Source organism: Chiloscyllium plagiosum, chromosome 2 (genome assembly GCF_004010195.1).
Source record: "Chiloscyllium plagiosum isolate BGI_BamShark_2017 chromosome 2, ASM401019v2, whole genome shotgun sequence".
NCBI lineage: Eukaryota > Metazoa > Chordata > Chondrichthyes > Orectolobiformes > Hemiscylliidae > Chiloscyllium > Chiloscyllium plagiosum.
Window position 1 is genome coordinate 94,183,976 of NC_057711.1, and position 23,242 is coordinate 94,207,217.

Below are 23,242 nucleotides of genomic sequence, written 5' to 3' on the forward strand. Positions count from 1 at the left end.
TATATGAATTGGACAGGTTTAGAATGATATGGGTCAAGTGCTGGTAAATGGGACTAGATTAGGTTGGGATATCTGGTCAGTATGGATGAGTTGGACCGAAGGGTCTGTTTCTTTGCTGTACATCTCTATGACTCTATGACAGGATTTCCTCACATTGGCAAGTTATGTTGCAGCTGCATAGAACTTTTGTAATGCCTTAATATCAGAAGGGTGTGGAGGCTTTGGAGAGGGTGCAGAAAAGGTTTACCAGAATTAATTAAAGATACCATCTTTGAGGAAAGGTTGGACAAACCAGTTTTCATATAAATGTTAGAAGCTGAGGGGCAACCTCATAAATGTTTACAAAATTATGAGCGGTGTGGATGGAATCGATATTCAAACTCTTTTTCTCAGGAGAGAAATGTCAATTACAAGACAGCATAAGTTAAAGTAATATGACAAAGTTTAAAGGAGATTTGTGAGGGAAATTGTTTTACACAAAGTGTAAGTACCTGGAACGTGCTGCCAAAGGAGCAGACACAATAGCAGAATTCAATAGGCATTTTGACAGATGCATGAATAGGGGGAATGAATGGATACAGACCATACGGAGGCAAAAGGTTTTTAGTTTAGAAAGGCATTATTCATCAGCACAATGGCCTGTTCCTGTTCTTTGTTCTTTTTTGTTTCATTCAGAACAAGTTACAAGCTGAATTTATCAGGTGCTCAGTCTGGTTTCCTTGCTGAGTTTTCCCAATGTGGAGACTGTTTCTTTGCTTTGGCAAAGGTGGGAGGCTGAATATTAATGAGGTAAATTGATGATGAGGTGTTTAACCCAAGCATTAATCCCCATCAATTGACATCCCACCACTGTCTCACGAGAACTTGCCACACTGCTTTTGAAAAGCATGAAAAATGGAACAAGGTGATCTCAATGGTGAAATGGGCCTCACTGGATTCTGCACCAGACCTCACCAAAACCCATGTCACTCAGAATGTTTTAGGATTTCACACAATGTGTTACATATTTCAACAAAGCTTGAAGTTTATTATTGGCAGTTCTGTGGTATTTTACTACTTTTAGAACTTTCATATATGTTTCTTTGTACTACAGTGGCTCTGTACTGCTTACTGGGTTTTTTCCAAATTTACATGGTCTTCCCAACTTTTCTAACAATCCAGATTATGACTACCGGCTTTCTCTGAGGTTTTCCCACTTCCTGTAGCCAAGATAGTTTTCTCCTTTATTTCTGAATAAGAAGTATATAGTTCCACCTTTCCTCATTACCAATGTTTTACTTACGTTAATTTTATTCTGCCCCTGTTACTGATCCATTACTAATTTCCTCAGGAATTCTGGCAATCTATTGTCCTTTCTCTTGTAAATATTGAGACAAAGTAATTATTCAACATGTCTGCCATTTCCCAAATGGTCGTTGACCATGTCTTTATAAGTCTAACTTTGCTGTTGACCACCTGCTTTCCCATTATGTAAAATTTCTAATTGATTTTGATTTCCCTTGCAAGTTTCCTTTCAGAATCCCTTTTAGTAGCTCTTTGTGACTGGTCTATTTATCTTTCTCATTCAGCAGGACCTGTGCTGTGTTTTCACATTTCAGTAAACCTTTTCTTTTAGTTTTAAGCTGTCCTTTATCTCTTGAGTTGTCCATGGCTTTTTTTCTCTCTCTCTGTGAAGTGGAATTTTCTCTTCTCAGACTTATATCTCATACAACAAAGATGAGCTTCCAACACATATCTGAGCAATTACTGAGACCATATAATTCCACCTTCATATTATCACCCTGACCTCAGCTGAACTGCTTGAAATCCTCACAGATAACTTTGTTACATCAAGATAATTCCAGCACACAGGACTACCCTCCAATGTTCTACCATACATAAACTTTAGTTCATCATGCGTCCTCACTGACCTTCATGGTTTCATTCAGAAATTCCTTGATTTTAAAATTGTCATCCATCTGTGGTTCCACCCCTCCCTATCTCTGTCAAGTCCTCCAGCCCTTTGACCTTCAACACCATCATTGCTCATTATGCTTTCAGCTGGCTCGGACCCAAGCTTTGGATTTCCTTCCTGTTGCCATTCCCCTCTCTACCTCACCTCCCTCCTTTAAGATGTTCCTCAAATCTCTCTCTTTAACCAAGCTTTTGGTCATTGGGCCTCATATCCACTTATGTGACAAGCTGGCATATCCTTTTAGAGTAATCCTTGTGAAGTGCCTTGAGCTACTTCACCATTTATAGGCATTAAAAATGAATATATTGTTGATGAGATTGAAAACTTTCTCTCTTCCAGTTAAAAATAAGAGTATTTTCTCCATTTCTTTCACTGAGTGCAACTGATGTTCACCACTTTGTACCCTTTGTTGTAACATTAGTTCTACACCAAGTATTAACATTATTAGTTTCATTGTCTCTCCAAATCTCAAATGAATTTCTCATATCCTCCATTTCAAAATCAATCAAATTGAACATTCCCACTCACAAACCCTCCTCTGTTCCCTCCATGGCAATAGTGATTATGTTTATAAAGCACATAAAATATCAAGGAAGAACATTAGGAACATCTTGGGGCCATGAAAGAGGTTGTAAAATATCTCTCCTCTCTGCCTTCTTCACTCTCACCTTTTCTTCCTTTCTTCGCACTCTCCCCACCTCCTCTCTCCTGTCTTATCATCTTGTCTTCCCCAGTCCTCTCTCCCTACCTTCAATCTGTCCCTCCTTGATTTCTTCTTCCTGACCTCACCATTCCTTCCTCTCTCCTTTCCTATCCACTTTTCCTCTCCCTTCTTCCTCCATCCAGCCTGCTCCTCTCACCGATCCTTCTTCCCTCACTTTCTACTCCCGACCTTCTTTCTTTCCTACCTTCCCCCATCCTTACATCCACCTTTCCTCCCATCCACCCCCTCTCTTTCTTCTCTACATTCCTCTTTCCCTCTCTTTATTCCTTCCCTTCTTCCATTCCTTTACATTAATCACTCACAGCGGAAAAGTTTTTTTTTCTCATATCACCTTTGTCTCATTTGCACATTCACTTTAAATCTATACCCTCTTGATCTTGTTTCTTTTACAAGCAATAATAGTTTCTCCCTATCTACTCTATCCAGCCCTGCTTATAGTTTTGAAAACCTTAATTAGATCTCCTGCCAGTCATCTTCAGCCAGGGAGAACAGTACCAAATCTTCAATCTATCTCATAACTGAAGTTTCTCATGCTTGAGACATACTAAAACATTATTTTTGCACTCACTCCTATGCGTTCACATATTTCTTAAAATGTCGCACCCACAATTACAGACAGTTCTCCAGCTGAGATCTAACAAGTGTCTTATACAAAGTTCAACATTACCTCCTTACTCTTTTACTGTCTGCCAAATAATTGTTATTTAACAATTGATAAAGCCAAGAACACCATATGGTTTATTTGCTGCTCTCTCCAACTATCCTGCTACTTACAATGATCTGTATACAGACACTTCCAGGTCCTTCTGCTCCTGTACCCCATATTTTATATTGGCTTTCAATGTTCTTTCGACCAAAGTGTATCACTTCACACCTCTCTGCATTGAACTTCATCTGCCAGGAATCCGCTCATTCCACTAAATTTGTCAATATCCTTCTGGAGTTCCACACTGTCTTCAACACTTCCAAATTTAGTGTCATCAGCAAACTAAGAAATTGCCCCTTGTGCACCAAGATCAAAATCACTAGTATATAACTGGAAAAGGGTCCTAATTCTGACCCCTAGAGAACTCCATGCAATCTTTCCTCCAATCTACTGCCTCACCGTGCCAGGAATCTGGGTTTGATTCCAGCCTTGGGCGACTATCTGTGTGGAGTTTTCGTATTCGCCCCATGTTTGCATGGGTTCCCTCTGGGTGCTACAGTTTCCTCCCATAGTCCAAAGGTTAGGTGGTTTGGCCATGCTAAATTGCCCATAGTGTCCACAGATGTGTAGGTTAAATGGATTATCCATAAGAAATGTAGGGTTACAGGGATAGAATAAGGGGTAGGTCTGGGTGGGATGCACAATGGGAGGATATTTAATTGGGGAAAAGGAAACTATGATGTTATCAGACGTGAGTTGGGAAGCATGGACTGGGAGCAATTTAGAATAAGGGGTAGGTCTGGGTGGGATGCACAATGGGAGGATATTAAATTGGGGAAAAGGAAACTATGATGCTATCAGACGTGAGTTGGGAAGCATGGACTGTTAGCAATTGTTCCATGGAAAGGGCACTATAGACATGTGGAGACTGTTTAAGGAACAGTTGTTGCGAAGTGATGCATAACTGTGTTCCTCTGAGACAGGCAAGAAGGGGTAAGATAAAGGAACCTTGGATGACGAGAGTGGAGGAGCTTCTCGACAAAAGAAAGGAGGCAGCTTACGTAAGGTGGAGGAAGCAAGGGTCTTGCTCAGCTCTAGAAGATTGCAGGCAGGCGAGGAAGGAGCTCAAAAATGATCTGAGGAGAGTCAGGAGGAGGCATGAAAAAGGCTTGGCAGGAAGAATTAGGGAGAATCTAAAGGCATTTTATACGTATGTGAGGAATAAGAGAATGGTCAAAGAAAGAGTAGGGCCGATCAGGGATAGCATAGGGAATTTGTGTTTAGAGTCTGAGGAGGTAGGGGAAGCCCTAAATGAGTTTTTTGCTTCTCTCTTTACTAAAGAAAAAGACCTTGTAGCGAATGAAACCATTGAGGAGCAGGTAAGCATGCTGGAATGGATAGAGATTGCGGAAGCTATGTGCTGAAAATTTTGACAAACATTAAGATTGACAGTTCGCCAGGGCCAGACCAGATTTGTCCTCGGCTGCTTTGGGAAGCAAGAAATGTGATTTCTTTGCCGCTTGCGAAGATCTTTGCATCCTCGCTCTCCACCGGAATCGTACCTGAGGACTGGTGGGAGGCAAATGTAATTCCTCTCTTCAAGAAAGGAAATAGGGAAATCCCCGGCAATTACAGACTAGTCAGTCTCATGTCTGTCGTCTGCAAGGTATTAGAAAGGATTCTGAGGAATTGGATTTATGACTATCTGGAAGAGCATGTCTTGATTAAATGCAGTCAGCACGGCTTTGTGAGGGGCAGGTCATGTCTCATAAATCTTATTGCGTTCTTTGAGGATGTTACTAGACAAGTTGATGAGGGTCGAGTGGTGGATGTAGTGTATATGGACTTCAGCAAGGCATTTGTTAAGGTTCCCCATGGTAGGCTCATTCAGAACGTCAGGAGGAATGGGATACAGGGAAATTTAGCTGTCTGGGTATAGAATTGGCTGGTCGACAGAAGACAGCAAGTGGTAGTGGAAGGAAAGTATTCTGCCTGGGAGTCAGTGGTGAGTGGTGTTCCACAGGACTCTGTTCTTCGGCCACTACTCTTTGTAATTTTTATTGATGACTTGGATGAGGAGATTGAAGGATGGGTTAGCAAGTTTGCAGATGACACAAAGGTGGGAGATATCATTGACAGGCTGTTGTAGGCTGCAGCATGACATTGATAGGATGCAGAGATGGGCTGAGAGGTGGCAGATGGAGTTCAACCTGGATAAATGCAATGTGATGCATTTTGGAAGGTCGAACTTGAAAGTTGAGTACAGGATTAAAGACAGGATTCTTGGTGTGGAGGAACAGCGGGATCTTGGTGTGCAAGTACATAGATCCCTTAAAATTGCCACCCAGGTGGACCCAGGGTGGTTAAGAAAGCATATGGTGTTTTGGCTTTCATTAACAGGGGGATTGAGTTTAAGAGCCGTGATATCTTGTTGCAGCTCTATAAAACTTTGGTTAGACTGCACTTGGAATACTGTGTCCAGTTCTGGTCGCCTTATTATAGGAAAGATGTGGATGCTTTGGAGAGGGTTCAGAGGAGGTTTACAAGGATGCAGCCTGGAATGGAGGGCTTATCTTACGAAGAGAGGTTGACTGAGCTCGGACTTTTTTCATTGGAAAAAAGAAGTAAGAGAGGGGACCTAATTGAGGTGTACAAGATAATGTGAGGCATAGATAGAGTTGATAGCCAGAGACTTTTTCCCAGGGCAGAAATTGTTAACACGAGGGGTCATAGTTTTAGGCTGTTTGGTGGAAAGTATAGAGGGGATGTCAGAGGCGGGTTCTTTACGCAGAGAGTTGTGAGAGCATGGAATGCATTGCCTGCAGCAGTTGTGGAAGCGAGGTCATTTGGAATATTTAAGAGACTGCTGGACATGCATATGGTCACAGAAATTTGAGGGTTCGTGCATCAGGTTTACCTTACATGAGGATCAATGGTTGGCACACAACATCGTGGGCTGAAGGGCTTGTTCTGTTTCGTACTATTCTATGTTCTATCATAGTTACATGTACTAATCCAAATTCTAACATATAAGGAACATTTTTGGACTCTGGGAATCTACTCAATGGAATTTCGAAAGATGAAGGGGGATCTGATTGAAACTTACAGAATACAGAACAGCCTGTACAGAGTGAACAGAGGGATGATGCTTCTATTGGCAGGAGAGTCAAGGACCCGAAGGCACTTCCTGAGACAAAGGGAAGTCTCTTTAGAATGGAGATAAGGAGAAATATCTTTAGCCAGAGAGTGGTGAATCTGTGGAATTCTTTGCCACAAAAGGCTGTGGAGGCCAGGTCATTGAGTATATTTAAAATAGATATAGATCAGTTCTACTTTGCCAAGATGATCAAAGGTTATGGGGGCAAAGCAGGAAAATGGGGTTGAAAAACCGATCAGCCATGATCGAATGGCAGAGCAGGCTCAATGGGCCGAATGGCCGAATATATTTGCCTATATATTGTGGTCTTCTAAGTTCTTCTACCTTACCCGTCATGCTCCTCACATTAAAACAAATACATGTCAGACTACCAGTCCTGCTGTGTTCAGTAAATCCTCGCTGACCGTTTTTCCTCTTTGTCTCACTGTCCTTAGTCTATAATTCCTCGGCAGTCATTTTACTCTTGTTCCCATTCCCCTGCCATGTTAGGTTAAACACTCCTGAGTGACATAAGCAAACCTCCCTATGAGGACAATGGTGTATTTCCAGCTTAGGTGCAATCCATCCTTCTTGTACAGATCGAACCTGTCCTGGAAAACACCTCAGTGATCCAAATGTCTGAAGCTCTCCCTGTACACCAGTTCTTTAGCCACATATTCAATTGTACTACCTTCGTATTACTAGTCTCACTGGCATGTGGCACAGGGAGTAATCCCAAGATTACAACTCTAGAGATCCTGCTTTTCCATTTACTACCTAATTTCCCAAACTTACTTTTCAGGACCTTGTCACTCTTCCTGTCCGTGTTGTTACTACCAATGTGTAGAGTGATAGACTCAAACAACATGGAAACAAGCCCTTTGGCCAAGCTTATCCATACTAGTTTCCTGAACTGAACTAGTCACATTTGGCTGCATTTGGCCCACATCCCTCTAAATCAGGACAACCTATTTCAAGGACCACAATTTCACCTCCCACATGATCAACAATGCCCTCCAGTGCATCTTCTCCACTTCCTACACCTCCACTCTTGAACCCCACCCTTCCAATCGCAACAAAGATAGAAACTCCCTGGTCTTCACCTTCCACACCACTAATCTCCGGATGCAGCGCATTATCCTCCACCATTTCCACCTCCTACAATCAGGCCTGAGCATCAGAGACATATTTCCCTCCCCACTTCTATCTGCGTACCACAGAGAACATTACCTCTATGACATGGTGGCTCAGAGATTAGCACTGTTGTCTCACAGCACCAGGGCCCTGGGTTTGAATCCCACCTTGGGCTACTGTCTGAGTGGAGTTTGCACATTCTCCCTGTGTCTGTGTGGGTTTCCTCCAGGTGCTCTGGCTTCCTCCCACAATCCAAAGATGTGAAGGTCAGGTGAATTGACCATTCTAAATTGTCCACAGTGTTAGGTGCATTAATCAGGGATAAGTATAGGATAGGGGAATGGGTCTGGGTGGGTTGCTCTTCAGAGGGTCGGTATGGACTTGCTGGGCCGAGGGGCCTGTTTCCATGCTGTAGGGAATCTAATCTAAGACTCCCTTATTAGGTTCACACCTCCCACCAACCCACACTCTGCTCCCAGCTCCCTCCCTTGCCGCCGCAACATGTATAAAACTTGTATCCATATCTCCCCCTTACCTCCATCCAAGGCCCCAAAGGATTTTTTCATATCCGGTAGAGATTTTCCTGCACATGCACTCACCTCATCTACTGTGTCTGTTGCTGTTGATGTGGTCTTCTCTATTTTGGGAAGACAGGATGCCAACTTATGGAGTGTTTCAGGGAACGCCTCTGGGATACACAACCAAACAACCCCACCACCCCATGGCCGACCACTTCAATTCCCCCTCCCACTTTGCCAAGGGCATGAACATCCTGGGCCTTCTCCACAGCCAATCGAAGTCACCTGATGACTGGAGGAAGAATGCCTAATCTTCTACCTTAGGACTCTTGAACCACACAGTATCAACATCAACTTCACTAGTTCCCAAATGTCCCCTCTCCCCACCTCATCCTAGATCAAATCCTCGAACTCAGCACTACTCTCTTGACCTATCCTATTTGTCCATCTTCCTTCCCATCCATCCACTCCACTCTCTCCAGCGACCTATCACAATCAACCTCCACCGCATCTATCACCTTCCCAACTATCTTCCCCCCAGTCTCACCTTCAACGTCCTATTTATCTCTTAGCTCCCATCTATTTCCCATGATGTCGCAACTCCTATACTGAACACTCTGATCAATGATGTCAACTGTGCTAAATGCCGCCTTCCACCTGTTTGACAACACTTCCCAGGGCCCTACCATTAACTGCAAAAGTCTTACCAAATGCATTATCTAACTTAAACTCCATATGCTGTTCCTCCACCCGTTAGCCCAATTGATCAAAATCATGTTGTATACTTAGCCAACCTTCATTAATTCTGGTGCCATCCACAAACTTACAAACCATGCCTCCTATATTCTCATCCAAATTGTTTATATAAATTACATACAACAGTGGACCCAGTGTCAATCCTTGCAGTAAGTCACAGGTCACAGGCCTCCAGTCTGAACAACCCTACCATCTCCTACAATCAAGCCAATTTTATATCAAATCAGCTAGCCCTCGCTGGATCCTATGTGATCTAACCTTACAGTCTTCCATGTGGAACTTTGTCGAAGGCCTTGCTAAAGTCCATAGAAACAACATCTACCACTCTGTCTTCTTAGTCATGCTTTCCTGATGAAGGGCTTTTGCCTGAAACATCAATTTCGAAGCTCCTTGGATTCTGCCTGAACTGCTGTGCTCTTCCAGCACCACTAATCCAGAATCTGGTTTCCAGCATCTGCAGTCATTGTTTTTACCATGCCTTCAAAAAACTCAATCAAAATGTGAGACATGATTTCCCACCCATAAAGCCATACTGACTATCGCTAATCAGTCCCTGCCTTCCAAATGCATGTGGATCCTGTCTCTCAGAATCCCCTCCAACAACTTAACCACCTTTAAAGTTAGGCTCACCAGTCTGAAGATCCCTGGCTTTTCTTGCAGCCTTACTTAAGCAATGGCACAACATTAACTACCCTCCATTCTCCCAACACATCATCTGTGGCTGTTGATGATATAAATGTCTCCGCTAGAGCCCTGCAGTTTCTTCATTAGCTTCCCTCAATGTCCATGTTTATGCTTTTTTAATAACTGCAGCACCTCCTCTTCTGTATTGTGAACTCTTTTCAAGCCATCACTGTTTATTCCCCAAGTTCCCTCGCTTCCATGTCTTTCTGCACAGTAAGTATTAACAAGAAATATTCATTTAGGATCTCACCAATCTTCTGTGGCTCCACACATAAACAATCTCATTGATCTTGAAGGGGCTGTATTCTCTCCCAAGTTACTTTTTTGCCCTTAAAATACTTACAGAATTTCATTGGATTCTCCTTTACCTTATCTGCCAAATCTATCTCATGTTCCCTTTTGCCTTCCCGATTTCCCTCTGAAATGTTTCGAAAGTTAAATCCCCTACTATTATAACTCTACTTTCCTTACAGTTATCTGAGATCTCCCTGCACATTTAGTGTTTAATTTCCCACATACTACTAGGGCCCCATAATACAATTCCATCAAGGTGATCACATCCTTCTTATTTCTCAGTTCCACCTTTATAGCTTCACTTGTCGATCCCTTAGGAATATCCTCTCTAAATACCACCGTGATGTTTTCTATAACCAAAAACGTTATTTCCTCTTCACTCTTGCCACCCCTCTATCCTTCCCATAGTCTCTGTATGAGCTGAAAATGTGTTGCTGTAAAAGCGCAGCAGGTCAGGCAGCATCCAAGGAGCAGGAGAATCGACGTTTCGGGCATGAGCCTTCCTGAAGAAGGGCTCATGCCCGAAACATCGATTCTCCTGCTCCTTGGATGCTGCCTGAACTGCTGCATTTTTCCAGCAACATATTTTCGGCTCTGATCTCCAGCATCTGCAGTCCTCACTTTCTCCTATAGTCTCTGTATTCCAGAATATTGAGATGCCAGTCCTCTCCCTCCCTCAGCTATGTTTCTGTAATAGCTATGAGATCCAAGTCCCATATTCCCATCTATGCCCTGAGTTCATCCGCCTTACCTGTCAGTTCTCTAGCATTGAAATAAATACAATTTAATTCATCAGTCTTCCCTTATTCCCTGCAGTGCTCTTGCCTGAGTGGACCAAACCCCCTTCAAATATGTCAAGGGGATAGTCTTGAACCTAAATTTTATCTCATTAAAAGACAAGTGTAAGATGCTGTGTTTCAAATGTAATTTAATTGGTCACACTATTCGGCTTTATTGGTTTGTAAGACACAACTCAGCACTTCTGGCTCAAAACCTCTCTTCAAAATAAAATCAGGATAAAATACAATTCTTACAGCCATAGTGATATCTCACATTCTTCTTTTAAAAAAAAGAACCATCAATTTCCAACGATGTCTTCATTTTTAAAAATCTTCCGTCTCATACTATAAGTACACTATAATACATAGACATTATATTAATTCTAAGCATGCAAACATTCACATTACAGTTTATTTCAATCAATTTCTTCTGCTACCAAGTACTTTCATCTTCCTCCATCAACAGTGTGACTATGCATTAGCAATTATGTTCTCTCATTCTGCCAAGTGTGCAATTATCAAATTAAATGGCTGTAACAATAAACTCCATTTAAACAGTCTGCTATTTTTATCTTTAAATTTTTCCAAAGATGTTAAGGAGTTGTGATCAGAATGTGTCTCAAACACATTACTTGGCAACATTAATGTTGAGATTTTACAGCATTGACACCAAACTCAAGGTCTCCTTCTCAATTGTGGAATATTTCTTTTGCTGGATATTCAACTTGCTGGAAAAAGTACCAATAGATCTTTCTATCTTCTCATCTTCTTGCAAGAGTACAGCATAGGCACCCACATCACTTGCATCAAAGGCCATCTTGAATGACTTTGTTTAATTAGGTGTGGCTAATACTGGGGTGGTGATTAAGACAGCTTTCAGGCTGTCAAATGCCTTCTGACATTCCTTCATCCACTGACATTTTCTGCACTTCCTCAACAAGTACTTCAGTAGCAACCATGCAGATAAAATCTGGTGGGAATTTTTGATAAAAACTATTCAATCTCATGAATAGTTGTACTTCCCTCTTCGTCAATGGTATGGGAAACTCCCCAATGACCTTTATTTTCACATCCAGCCAGGCCATTTGTCTATGTCCAATGATATGGCCTAGGAACATTATTTAGGGCTTTTGCAAACTCACTCTTAGCCAAAACTCGCACAACACCTGGTTATAGCCCAACAGGTTTAATTGGACGCACTAGCTTTCGGAGCGACGCTCCTTCATCAGGCGGTTGATGAAATCCTTCACAACCACCTGATGAAGGAGCGTCGCTCCGAAAGCTAGTGCGTCCAATCAAACCTGTTGGACCAAACCCTGGTGTTGTGTGATTTTTAACTTTGTACACGCCAGTCCAAAACCGGCATCTCCAAATCACTCTTAATCAGGTTTATTACTATGTATTCTGAAGTCGATCGAAAAATTCCAATAGAAGCTTCAAATGTTCCTTCCACTTGCAGCTAAAAATCACCAGATCGACTATGTAGACTACACAATTAGGAGGTCCCAAAATGACTTTATTAGTTAATCTTTGAAATGTAGCTGGTGCATTTTTCAAAACAAATGACATAACTTTGAATTAGTAATTCCATTCGCTGGCAGGAAAGCCGAAGTTTCCTTCGCTCTCTCAGATAAAGATATCTGCAGTATCCTTTGAGTAAGGCCAGCTTCGAAATATACTTTGTTTGTCCCACCTTCTTAATACAATCTTCCAGCCATGGAATAGACTATGAATCAGATCGTGTAACTGCACAGACTTTGCAGTAATCAATGCATAGGTGTTGGGTGTAAACTGGTTTGGGCACCATCACTGTGGGTGAGCTTCTTTCACTGAAATCCACTTTGATTATATCGTGTTTGAACATGATTTCAATTTCTTTTTGAACCTGTGCTAGTTTTAGAGCATTAAGTCTGTAGGAATGTTACTTAAGTAGAACAGCATTTCCTATATCTACATATCTCTCCATGTGATCACAAAAACTGTTTAATGTAATTTTGATTTTCCTCTCGAAGGCAAAATAAGCTATCCCAATTTTTGACAACTTCCTAATGATCCATTTTAATTTGATGAAATCAAATTCAAATTTACCTGGATTTGGTTCTTCACACTGAATTGTAACAAGCACCAATTCCTCCTTTTACTTGTTTCCCCATCAAAATACTTATTGAGCACATTCACATGACACACTCTCTGAGTTTTCCTACTATCTGGCAATCCTACTGCAAATTTGCCTCACTTAATTTCCTTTTGATTTGATAAGGCCCACAAAATTTTCCTTTGAAAGGTTCACCTACCATTTGTGGTCATATCTACATTTTATCTTCGCTGAGAAATTACAGGTTTTTAATTTCTTGAGTGCTTCCTATTTCGTCACATGTTATGCTACTTTCAATAGCTGTCAAGCCAACTCACCCACTCTATTTAATCTTTCCCTAATATTTGATACATAGGTGGGTGGCACGGTGGCACAGTGGTTAGCACTGCTGCCTCACAGCGCCAAAGACCCGGGTTCAATTCCCGCCTCAGGCGACTGACTGTGTGGCATTTGCACGTTCTCCCCGTGTCTGCGTGGGTTTCCTCCGGGTGCTCCGGTTTCCTCCACAGTCCAAAGATGTGCAGGTCAGGTGAATTGGCCATGCTAAATTGCCCGTAGTGTTAGGTAAATGTAGGGGTATGGGTGGTTGCGCTTCAGCGGGTCAGTGTGGACTTGTTGGGCCGAAGGGCCTGTTTCCACACTGTAATGTAATCTGTAAATCTGTAGTTCAAGTATGTAGTCATTAAACCTTGGCTTACCAATTTTCTTTTTCTTAATTTCAGTAGTCTTCTCAACTCATGTTTGAAAACTAACTCAACAGACTGAATTTAATTGATTTATTATGTGCATCTATGATTGCAAAAAAAAGTACAAATGGAATTCTTTTATCCCAATCCCCTTTATAGTTTTGACTATAAGCCCTCAACAGGCTCTTTAAAGTTTGATGCCACTACTCTAAGGCATTGATTCTACAATCCTTTGAGCCATGATATTGTATGGTCTTATTAACCAGCCCCTGTCGAGGCTGTACATTCTTTTGCAGCTCTTTAGCTTCCACTGATATTTCCTTTACCACTTTCATGAACCCCACTGGTTTATCCTGTTTTACCACACCTGTCTTCCCAGTGATTTACTTAAACTACCAACACTGCAATATGTTGTGTCTTACTTTATTACAGTGAAAATGGCTCAGGCTTATTCTCTTCCCTTCTCCCTCATTCATTTCATTTTTAGTCTTTGGTAAACTATCTTTATTATCTTCAATGTAATTGCCTTTTCCTTTCCTTCCCAAGGACTTCTCTTTCCCAAGTTTCTATCCCTCACAGATTGGAATTGATTCTGGAAGCCAAACATTGTTTTATAAACTATTCTGCTACTCATCTTGCGGTTTTTATTCTGCTCCTCCACATGAGTGCTCACTATTTCAGGAAGTGAATTTTAGAACCCCTCCAAAATAACAGTTTCTCTAAGAGTGTCATTTATCTGATTTATTTTCAATGCCCTTATCCACCCATCTAAGTTAATCTATTTGATCCTTTCAAACTCTACTTATGTTTGACTACATTCCCTCCTTAAATTTCTAAAACATTGCCTGTAGGCTTTTGGCACAATTTCATATGCAATTAAGTTAACTTTTTTCACCTCATCATACTCCTCATATACCTTGTCTGATCATGATGCAAATACCTCACTAGCTTTATCTACCAACTTAATTTGAATAATAATACCCACATGGTCACCGGCCATTTCATTTGTTTAGCCATTTTCACAAATAGTCTTCTCATCGAACTTTGACAATACTTGATCATATTTAAATAGATCCCCACAAGACTTTTGGCTATGTTAGGTTTGCTCTTCATCACTGCCCTCACTACTACTCCTACCTTCACTGTTTTAAATTGATTTTACTCTTTGATTGCCAACTTTCGAAGTTCAAAAACTCTTCTTTATCTTTCTCGCTTTCTTCTGCTTGGGCCATTAGTTTTCTTTCTCCCTGTGAGCCTCTAATTCAAGCTGTTTTATTTGCAATTGAATTTTCGCAATTTCCAATAATTCTGATTGCATTCTTGGCAATTTTAAATGCTGAGCTATTGCAGTAATTAATCCTCATTCCTCATGGTCACGAGCAACCCTAGCTCCAGCTTGCTAGCCAATTCCAAAGTGTTGCTCACTTTCTGTGAACTACCCGGAGAGATGTCTTCCACATGCATGAAACTTGTAGCTACTGAAAGATCCATTTTTACACAGGACGCACTCTATGTCAAGCAACCAAGTACAACACCCAAAAACAAAACACCAGCACTCACCTCTCAATGTCTTTAAGTCTAATAATCCAAAATCCAATCTAGAATTAAAGATTTTGATCCTCGTGAGCCCGCAATTTCTTATGGACCAGACCAAACCTCCTTCACATATATCAAGGAGATAGTCTAGACCCTAATTTTTATCTTATTTAATTTAAGTGTAAGGTACTCTGTTTCAAAGTAATTTGATTGGTCACGCTATTCGGCTCCAAGCAAAGCACACTTTATTCTTATATCTGGTCAAAATGCAAACAAAATAAAGAAGGATTCACATAACTTTATTAGAAAACATATTAGAATAATGGTTTATTTAATTTCTAAACAGCAATTGTTCCAACATAATGATATGCAATAAATATATCTTTGACAAAGGCAAAATCAGTGAAATAGATTTTATCAGATGCGATGTTTCTCCAGTATAGAAGAAAAGAATGCTAAGATAAACTTCTGGCAGTGAGAGAAAACAAAGTATTGCAGCTTCCGCAGCTAATTTCAAAAACCCAACAACTGAAAGCTAAACTAAAACTCTGGTTCTGTGAGAGTCTAACCCCACCCATTCATGCTGCTTCTATTGTTCTAACTTAAAAAAAAGGCCTCACAATCCATTTACTTTGTTGGTTTAGAAGAGGCAACTCAGTACTTCTGGCTTAGAACCTCCTTTTAAAAAAAGTTAGGACAAAATGCACTTCTTGAAGTCATAGTATTGTCTCATTAACTTTTGCACTACCCTCAACCTTTGGTTTTGTCTCACTAATGTTTAGAGTCCCTCTCCGCTTCCAGACTAGTTTAAACCCTTTTGGGTAGCTCTAGCAAATTTCCCCACCATGGTATTGGTCATCCTCTAGTTCAGATGCGACTGTCCCTTTTCTACAAGTCACCTTTGCCCCAGACGAGATCCCAATGATTCTTAATGATTCTAGATGGTCCTTAATGTTAGATTTTCACTGAAGAATTACTAAGTATGCTATTCTGTAACTAGTAGTATAGGTACTACTCTAAATCCCAGTATTACACAGCTCTACCACTAGCCTAAATCCTAGCACTCTAGAGCCTTATGCGTATGAAAATTTTAATGTAAATTGAAGGGAAGAAAAATGAATGACTTGATCATGACTTACCAATTAGGATCAGGTAAGGGTCCAACAGGTTTAATTGGAAGTACTAGCTTTCGGAGCGCTACTCCTTCATCAGGTGGTGGCTTTGAAACCTAGTGCTTCAAATTAAACCTGTTGTACTATAACCTCGTGTTATGTGATTTTTAACTTTGTACACCCAAGTCCAACACCAACATCTCCAAATCATGACTATCAATTAGGAGTGCTTCTGTCCATCATGTCACTTTTGAACTTGTGATGATACCAAGTGCAGTTCCCATGATACTCCCTGCGTAATAGATTAAGGTAAAGTTATTACTCAAATCTAACATCATAGTGACTGCTCTGACTTCTCCAAGAATCCTTTGTCGCTTCTCACCAGTGCCCTCTTTTTTTTGTCGAATTTTTGGGAAAAAATGTAAGTAGTGCCACAGTTGTAATGTGACTGGGCTAGTCATACATAACACCAGTCTAATGTTCTAGGGGCAGGATTTCAAATCCCAGGACGGCAGGTGGTGAAATTTGAATTAAATAAAAATTTGAAAGTCAAAGCTAACCTAATAGTGAGCATATAAAATGTATTGCTTTTCATAAATAGAATGATTCACTGATGTCCTCTAGGGAAGGAAATCTGCTGTCCTTAGTAGATCTGGCCTACATAAGACACCATACAAAAGAAAAGATAACTTAATAGAGGTCTTCAAAGTCTGGAACAGTTTGATGAAATAAAAATAAACTAATAAGGGATATGTGCCAAAGGCAGGTATGTTGATTTAAGCCACCGATCAGCCACAATCTCATTAAATGGTGGAACAGGCTCATGGAGCTGAATGAACTATTCCTGTACCTATGTACTGTGTTCCTATGAACTGTATCCAATTATTGAAAGACTAGAAACTAATGGACACATTTTTGGGATCAGTGGCAAAGAGGCAACATGAGGAAAGATTTCTTTGAGCAGCTGGATATTGCGTTTTGAAATAAATGGTCTAAAAGTATGATGGTGAGAGTGATAACTTTCAAAAGGAGATTAGATAAGTACTTGAAAGATAAACGATAGGGCTGAGTGACCTCCTTCTGTGTTTCATTATTCCATGTTTTAACCACTTTGCCTGTGGATACAGGTTTTTATTAGTGTATTGATTTGTATGATTCTTTCAAATTAAGCATCAACAGATATGCATTCAATTTTGCTGTGCATGTTTTTTCATTTTACTTCGAGGATATTGTGACTCCAAAAATGCCACACAGGCACATTTTTTGCTTCATAATTGAGATATTTATTTGTTGTACATGATGCCTCTTCGCACACAATATTGCTCCTCCTCTGTGATGCCTAATGTCATTTCCAGCAATTAATTATTAATTTATTTTAAAGACATAAAAATTGGAATGAACAGAGTACCCGGCCCCCCGCCCCCCCCCCCCCCCCCCCCCCCGCTCCCTTTCATGTTGATTATCTGACATTTAATTTTCTTTTCCAAATGATATGAAAGCTAATGGTTGATTGTTTCATGTTTGCATTATTGGGTAAATGTGCCCAGCTGTAGCCAAACTGGAAGGAAAGGTTGAATTAAGTGTCAATCTTCAGATTATATCAGAAGGGACTATATACAATGGCTTGAAATCATAGTAGCTTTGCCAGGAACTCTATGAAAACAATAAACCTGATGGTGCAAAGCTAATTAACCATATGCTGAAGTTACTTCTCTTCATTTGAGGTAGGCTTTGCTGAGAAGGGTCCATTTTTGTTACTTTTTTCACCTGCTTTTAACAAGTCTGTTGTGCTAATAGAGTAAAGGCCCTTTTTCCAATGAAGAGACAGCTTGTCTTGATCACAATTGGCAACCCACTGAGGGGACACATTTTTAAAATGATTTTTGGAGACATAGTTTTGTAAGTGGATCGTATAGTAAAAAAAAACTATTTTTGTGAATAATTAGGGTTGTACTATTTGTTCTCAGTTGTATGAAGTGGTTAGCTAGATTTTGTTGGCGCATTTTGGCATGGTAGATATTGCTCACATTGAAATCAAACAATGTTACACCGTCATAACGTTGGAGTGTGAAAAGAAAATACAGACGGGAAAAACATAAACTTTATTTTCCACTTTCCATCTTCCCAGTGGGGAATTCTTTTTGGCAGACTTCCTTCCTTGAATAATGTAGAATTCGCTGATCCAAAGATGACTGCCAAATTGTTGCTTTGGCTGTTCCCAATTAGATCAACTGCTACACCCGGTACATTACTAATTTTCTGAAGTGAATTTAAACTTCCTCCTCAAATTTTTCTCCTCCACTGTGACTCTTCCTGGAGTATCACTCTACTGACGGTGACAGTCCTTTATTTGTGCACTCAAATATTGTTGGCAGATAATAGTGAAGGGTATCAAGGTGGACACCCAACCTGTTTCACCAGACACAATAGAACAGATTTAAGGCAGTAAGTCAGTGCATGGTTTTGTGGGAGATTAGAAATGTTGTTTTTGCAGGTGGGGGAGGGGGTGTAGTGGGAGGAAGGGAAGGGGAACATTATACAAATGGTCGTGGAATTCTTGTAGCGTGTAGCATACTTAAGGCTAAGACTTTAATGAATATAGAGGGTCTTTTAAAGAAAATAGTTTTAAACTAGGAAATAACTTTAAAGTGTTGTAGTTGACCACAAAAAGAAGCAGCAGGGGCATTTCACAATAAAGCTTATAGTATGATAAGAGAAACTGGATAAAAGAACAAGCTGTAACAAACAAGGAACAAGCTTGTTTTTCTTTTATTCATTGCAAGATGCTGAGGCCGATTTTAGAAGTCCTGTCACCACTCTGATCAGTTCACTCAACACAAACATTTTGTGATGATTCCACACTCAGATATGCATTTAGCTCTCTGGTTGCAGGGAGAGCGAGCCATTCACTGTGCCAACATCCATATATACATGCTACAATACTTGGAGTAATGTATAATGATGGGAGAGGTTCCAACACTTTCCCCATCAAATAGCTGATGAGGAATCTTTCTCGCTATTATCTCCTTCCATCAGTGTGGTGACAATTTGAATACATCTTCCTTGGTCACCAAGACCTGGAGTGGGACTTCAATCTGAGCTTCTGGCTCAGAGACAGTGATGCTACTCACTGAACCCCACAATGAGCACCCCCATTGATCGGACACATGATGGCATGGAAGGGCCCAAGAGCAGACAAGCTCATTCATATTCACCCAGTTGCTGGTAAAATTCTAGCAGAGGCAGTTGATGATCAGTGGTGCTCCCTGTGCCATATCATCACATTTTACCTACTCTCCCAACTGCCACTCTGGACATTTGGGGAGGTAGGGGAATGTACAAAATAGTTGGCTGTTTTTCTCATAACCCATTCTGTTTAAAGTACAACATAAATGTCCACTAGAATTCTACAGATTGTTCTGTTATAATGCATATTTCGTCAATGCGAATTCGCTGTAACATGAGTGACGAATCAGGGAAGCTGTTTTTCCAGCATGAAGTTTTAAAATATGTGTTGGCTGTAAAGTGATTACAGCACCACCACTTTCAGCACTGCTTCAAAAGTGCTTTTTGTTTATAATGCGGGGTTGCTCAAGCACACAACCATCACATTTAGAAGAACTGACTGTATTTGTTACTTTACCACATGTAACAACGTTTTCAATTTCCTGGTAACTGATTCCAGATATAGCTACCCACTACTTTTTCTCCCAGCACACTAAACTGAAAGTATAGGTAGGTTTGCCTATGAAATACGCAAATACTTATGGATGTGTTGATCTTCGCATGCATGTCTGTATATTATTGCCACCGAATGCCTAATTCTAGATTGGGTTCTGATGTTATATCTTGCACGTAAACAATATACTGAGCCTTCACTGTTTTTCTCTTCATATTTTTCTATGTAAATTCTCAAAACTATTAAAAACCAACAGTTAATTGAATGTGTTTGTGAATTATTCCGATGAGTGAGACTGCCATAGCGCGTAATATTCATAAAGTATAGCTTAAAATTGTGTCATGTGATATTAGGGTGGTCATTTTATATCTCGTCTCATGACTGAATTACTCTGAAAATGTTACTTTAAAATCCTGTGATCCAAGCACCATGCTATAAAATGCTGAACCCTTCTGTACTTTATGGGAGATGAAAACTAATTTTCTGTCGTGATGTCGAACATACATAACACTTACTTATTGATCTATATTGCCATTAATCCAACACTTGCTACCATAAATAGTGTGAATTTTACAATTAATTTAAAAATAATTTGATAAGCCATAAAATATGCTGCATCCATTCCAAAAAGTGACAAATGGTTAGAGATTACTGAATTATAAATGTGTTTGGGATGACTCATAGGTTTTGGGTTTATACTATTCGTACACACAGTGACACCAAACTTACTTAAGAATGGCACAGCTTTCAGCCAGTCTGTCAAACTGCTTTTGACTTAAGTCCTCTAGCCATCAGCTCCCTTACTGTTACCACCTCTTCTTGTAGACTGTAATTAATCTTTTTTTTAAATTGATGGGCTCACTTGATTAGAGTATGGGATGTAAATTTGAAACCATCCCTTTGTTAATTCATTTAAATGAATGACTTCAGGGAGTATAAACTTAACTTTGATAAGAAGAAGGCAGCTTTTTTTAAATTTGAACAAGCAGCATTTAGCACAATGTCTTTAGTCAGAGCAACAAAGGAGCCCTTATCTTCTTTGAGCTGCTGGCAACCTTAAACTACCTCCTGAGTAATAGAGGAAGGAAGACATCCTTGTCTGACTAAGAGCAAAAAGAACAAGAGAGAAGTGAGCAGGAGGCTTGCACTTCAACCTGCCAGTGACCCGGGCTGACAGGTATTCTGCTTGGGGCAGTAAAAAAACAAACTGCAGAATCAGTTGATTTCATTACTCATCCTGGGGAATGTTCACTGAACGTGAAGACTGTAATTGTTTCTGTCTCCTTCCCCCATCATTCAGTTACTTTCCTTATGTAGCCAGGTGGAGGAGGTTTGGTGGCTGCAGATTAACTCAGAGACAGTACCTCTTTTGTATTTCAGAACTTAAATTTAATTACCAGCTCAACCATCAGCATTTACCATTAAGGTTTAACCCATTCCTCTTGCAAATGGATTTTAATTAGTGAAAGAGCATAAATTTAGCATTAAAGTGAAGAATTCAAATATCAGTTTCACAGTGTGGACAGCGAACAATAAAAGACAACTACAACCTGATCAAAAGCAATTAGGGATGAGCAATAAGAATGTTCACTGTAAAAGAATTTTTTAAAAAGCCAAAAATTTCATACAAAATCGTCTTGAAATTTTTTTGCAAAACGTACATTCAAAACATAAATCTACCTTTATGAGGTTGATGAGCTGCTTATGTATTTATAGAATTTCTGATTCCTAATCATCCACACAATTCAGTGATTACGCTGTTCAAGTTGAATCAGTTTCTCTTATCTGTGCATATTGCATAAACATTGGAAGATGTCACATCTCCATCTTTTGACATTTGTTTCTTTATCATTTGATAAGATGTGTGGGATACTGTCCATGCCAGCATTTGTTGCCCATCTCTATTTGCCCTAGAACTGAATTGCTCACAAGGCCAATTCACAGGATAACTGAGAATCTGCAGGTCCGGAGTTACATGTAGGTCAAAGTGCGTAAGGGTGTTCCTTCTCAACAAGTGATAGTAGTTTTTTGGTCACCAGTACCGAGACTAGCTTTATATTCCAGGTCTCTTTTTAATTAATTGAATTCACATTCTACGAGTTGCCATGGTGGGATCTGAACCTGTGTCCCCAAAATATTAGCCTGGGCCCACAGATTACTGGATTCAAACAGTGATAAAAATTTACAGTCCAGAAGGAGGTTTTTTGACCTATCAAGTCTGTACTCACTCCAAAAAGAGCTAGCCAGTTAGCCCCATTCGCCAGCCTTATCTCTATGGCCCTCTTAGTTCATCACTTTCAAATCCTGTATCCAGTTCTCCTTTGGAGTCCGCATTCACCACTCTCCCAGGCCTTGCATTCCAAATCCTAATAAGTCTGAGTAAAGAAGTTTCTCCTCATCTCTGTTGTAGTTCTTTGGCTGACAATCTTGAGATTGTGACCCCTAGTTACTGACATACGAACTAGTGGAAACAGAATTTCATTCTTTATCCTGTCAAAATTATTCATCATCTGCAAATTTTGAGATTATGCCCTCAACACTTACCTTCAAATCATTTGTATAAATCAGGAAGACCAAAGGTCGCTGGAAAGTACTAATTTTAACTCATTTCCAATCTGAGAAATGCCCATCTATACCTACCTGCTGTTCCCTATCTTTTAGTCAACTTCTAATCTGCGCTGCCATCTTCTACCCATAAATCTCAAATATTTATAATTTGCTAACCAACCTGCCATGTAGTATCTTATCAACTACTTTCTGGAAGTCCCAATACACAACATCCACAGTACGACTCTAATAACTTGCCTGTGTCACCTCGTCAAAGAACTCAATCAATTTTGTCAGACATGACGTGCCCTTGACAAAGCCATGTTGACTGTCCAGCGTTAACTTATTTTTCCCTAAGTGTACATTTGCCTCATCCCATATTATGGTTCCACCAATTTTCACACTTTTGATATCAAGCTGACAGGTCTGTAGTTTTTTGTAGTTTTCTTAGCCCCTGTCCTAAACAGTGGTGTCACATTTGTAATCCTCCAGATCCCCCAGGACTAATCCTGCATTGAGCAAGGCCTGGAAAAGTTCCACCACTTGCTCCCTTAGCTCTATCAGTAATCTTGTATGCATCCCATCTCTACTTGGAGTGCCGCCAGTCTTTTTAGCACCACATTTTTATCTATCACTATACTGTTAGTTGTTTAACACTCATATTTTCAACTAGGCTGTTTTCACTATATTCTACTTTGGTAAAGACGGAAGCAAAATATTCATTTGGTCCCTCTGTTATATCCTTTGCTTCAGTGATTAGTTTAACTTTCTTGTCCCTTATGGACTCCACTCTATTTTTCATTTATCGTTTGCTGTTAATATGTTTATAATACATTTTACTCTTTCTTTCAGCACAGCCTGCCATCCTTTACTCATGCTTCCCTTTAAACTTGTTATTCCAGCCTTACCCTCTGTGCTGCATTTGAGGTACTCTTCCTGATTTGTGTTGCTGTTATTATTCT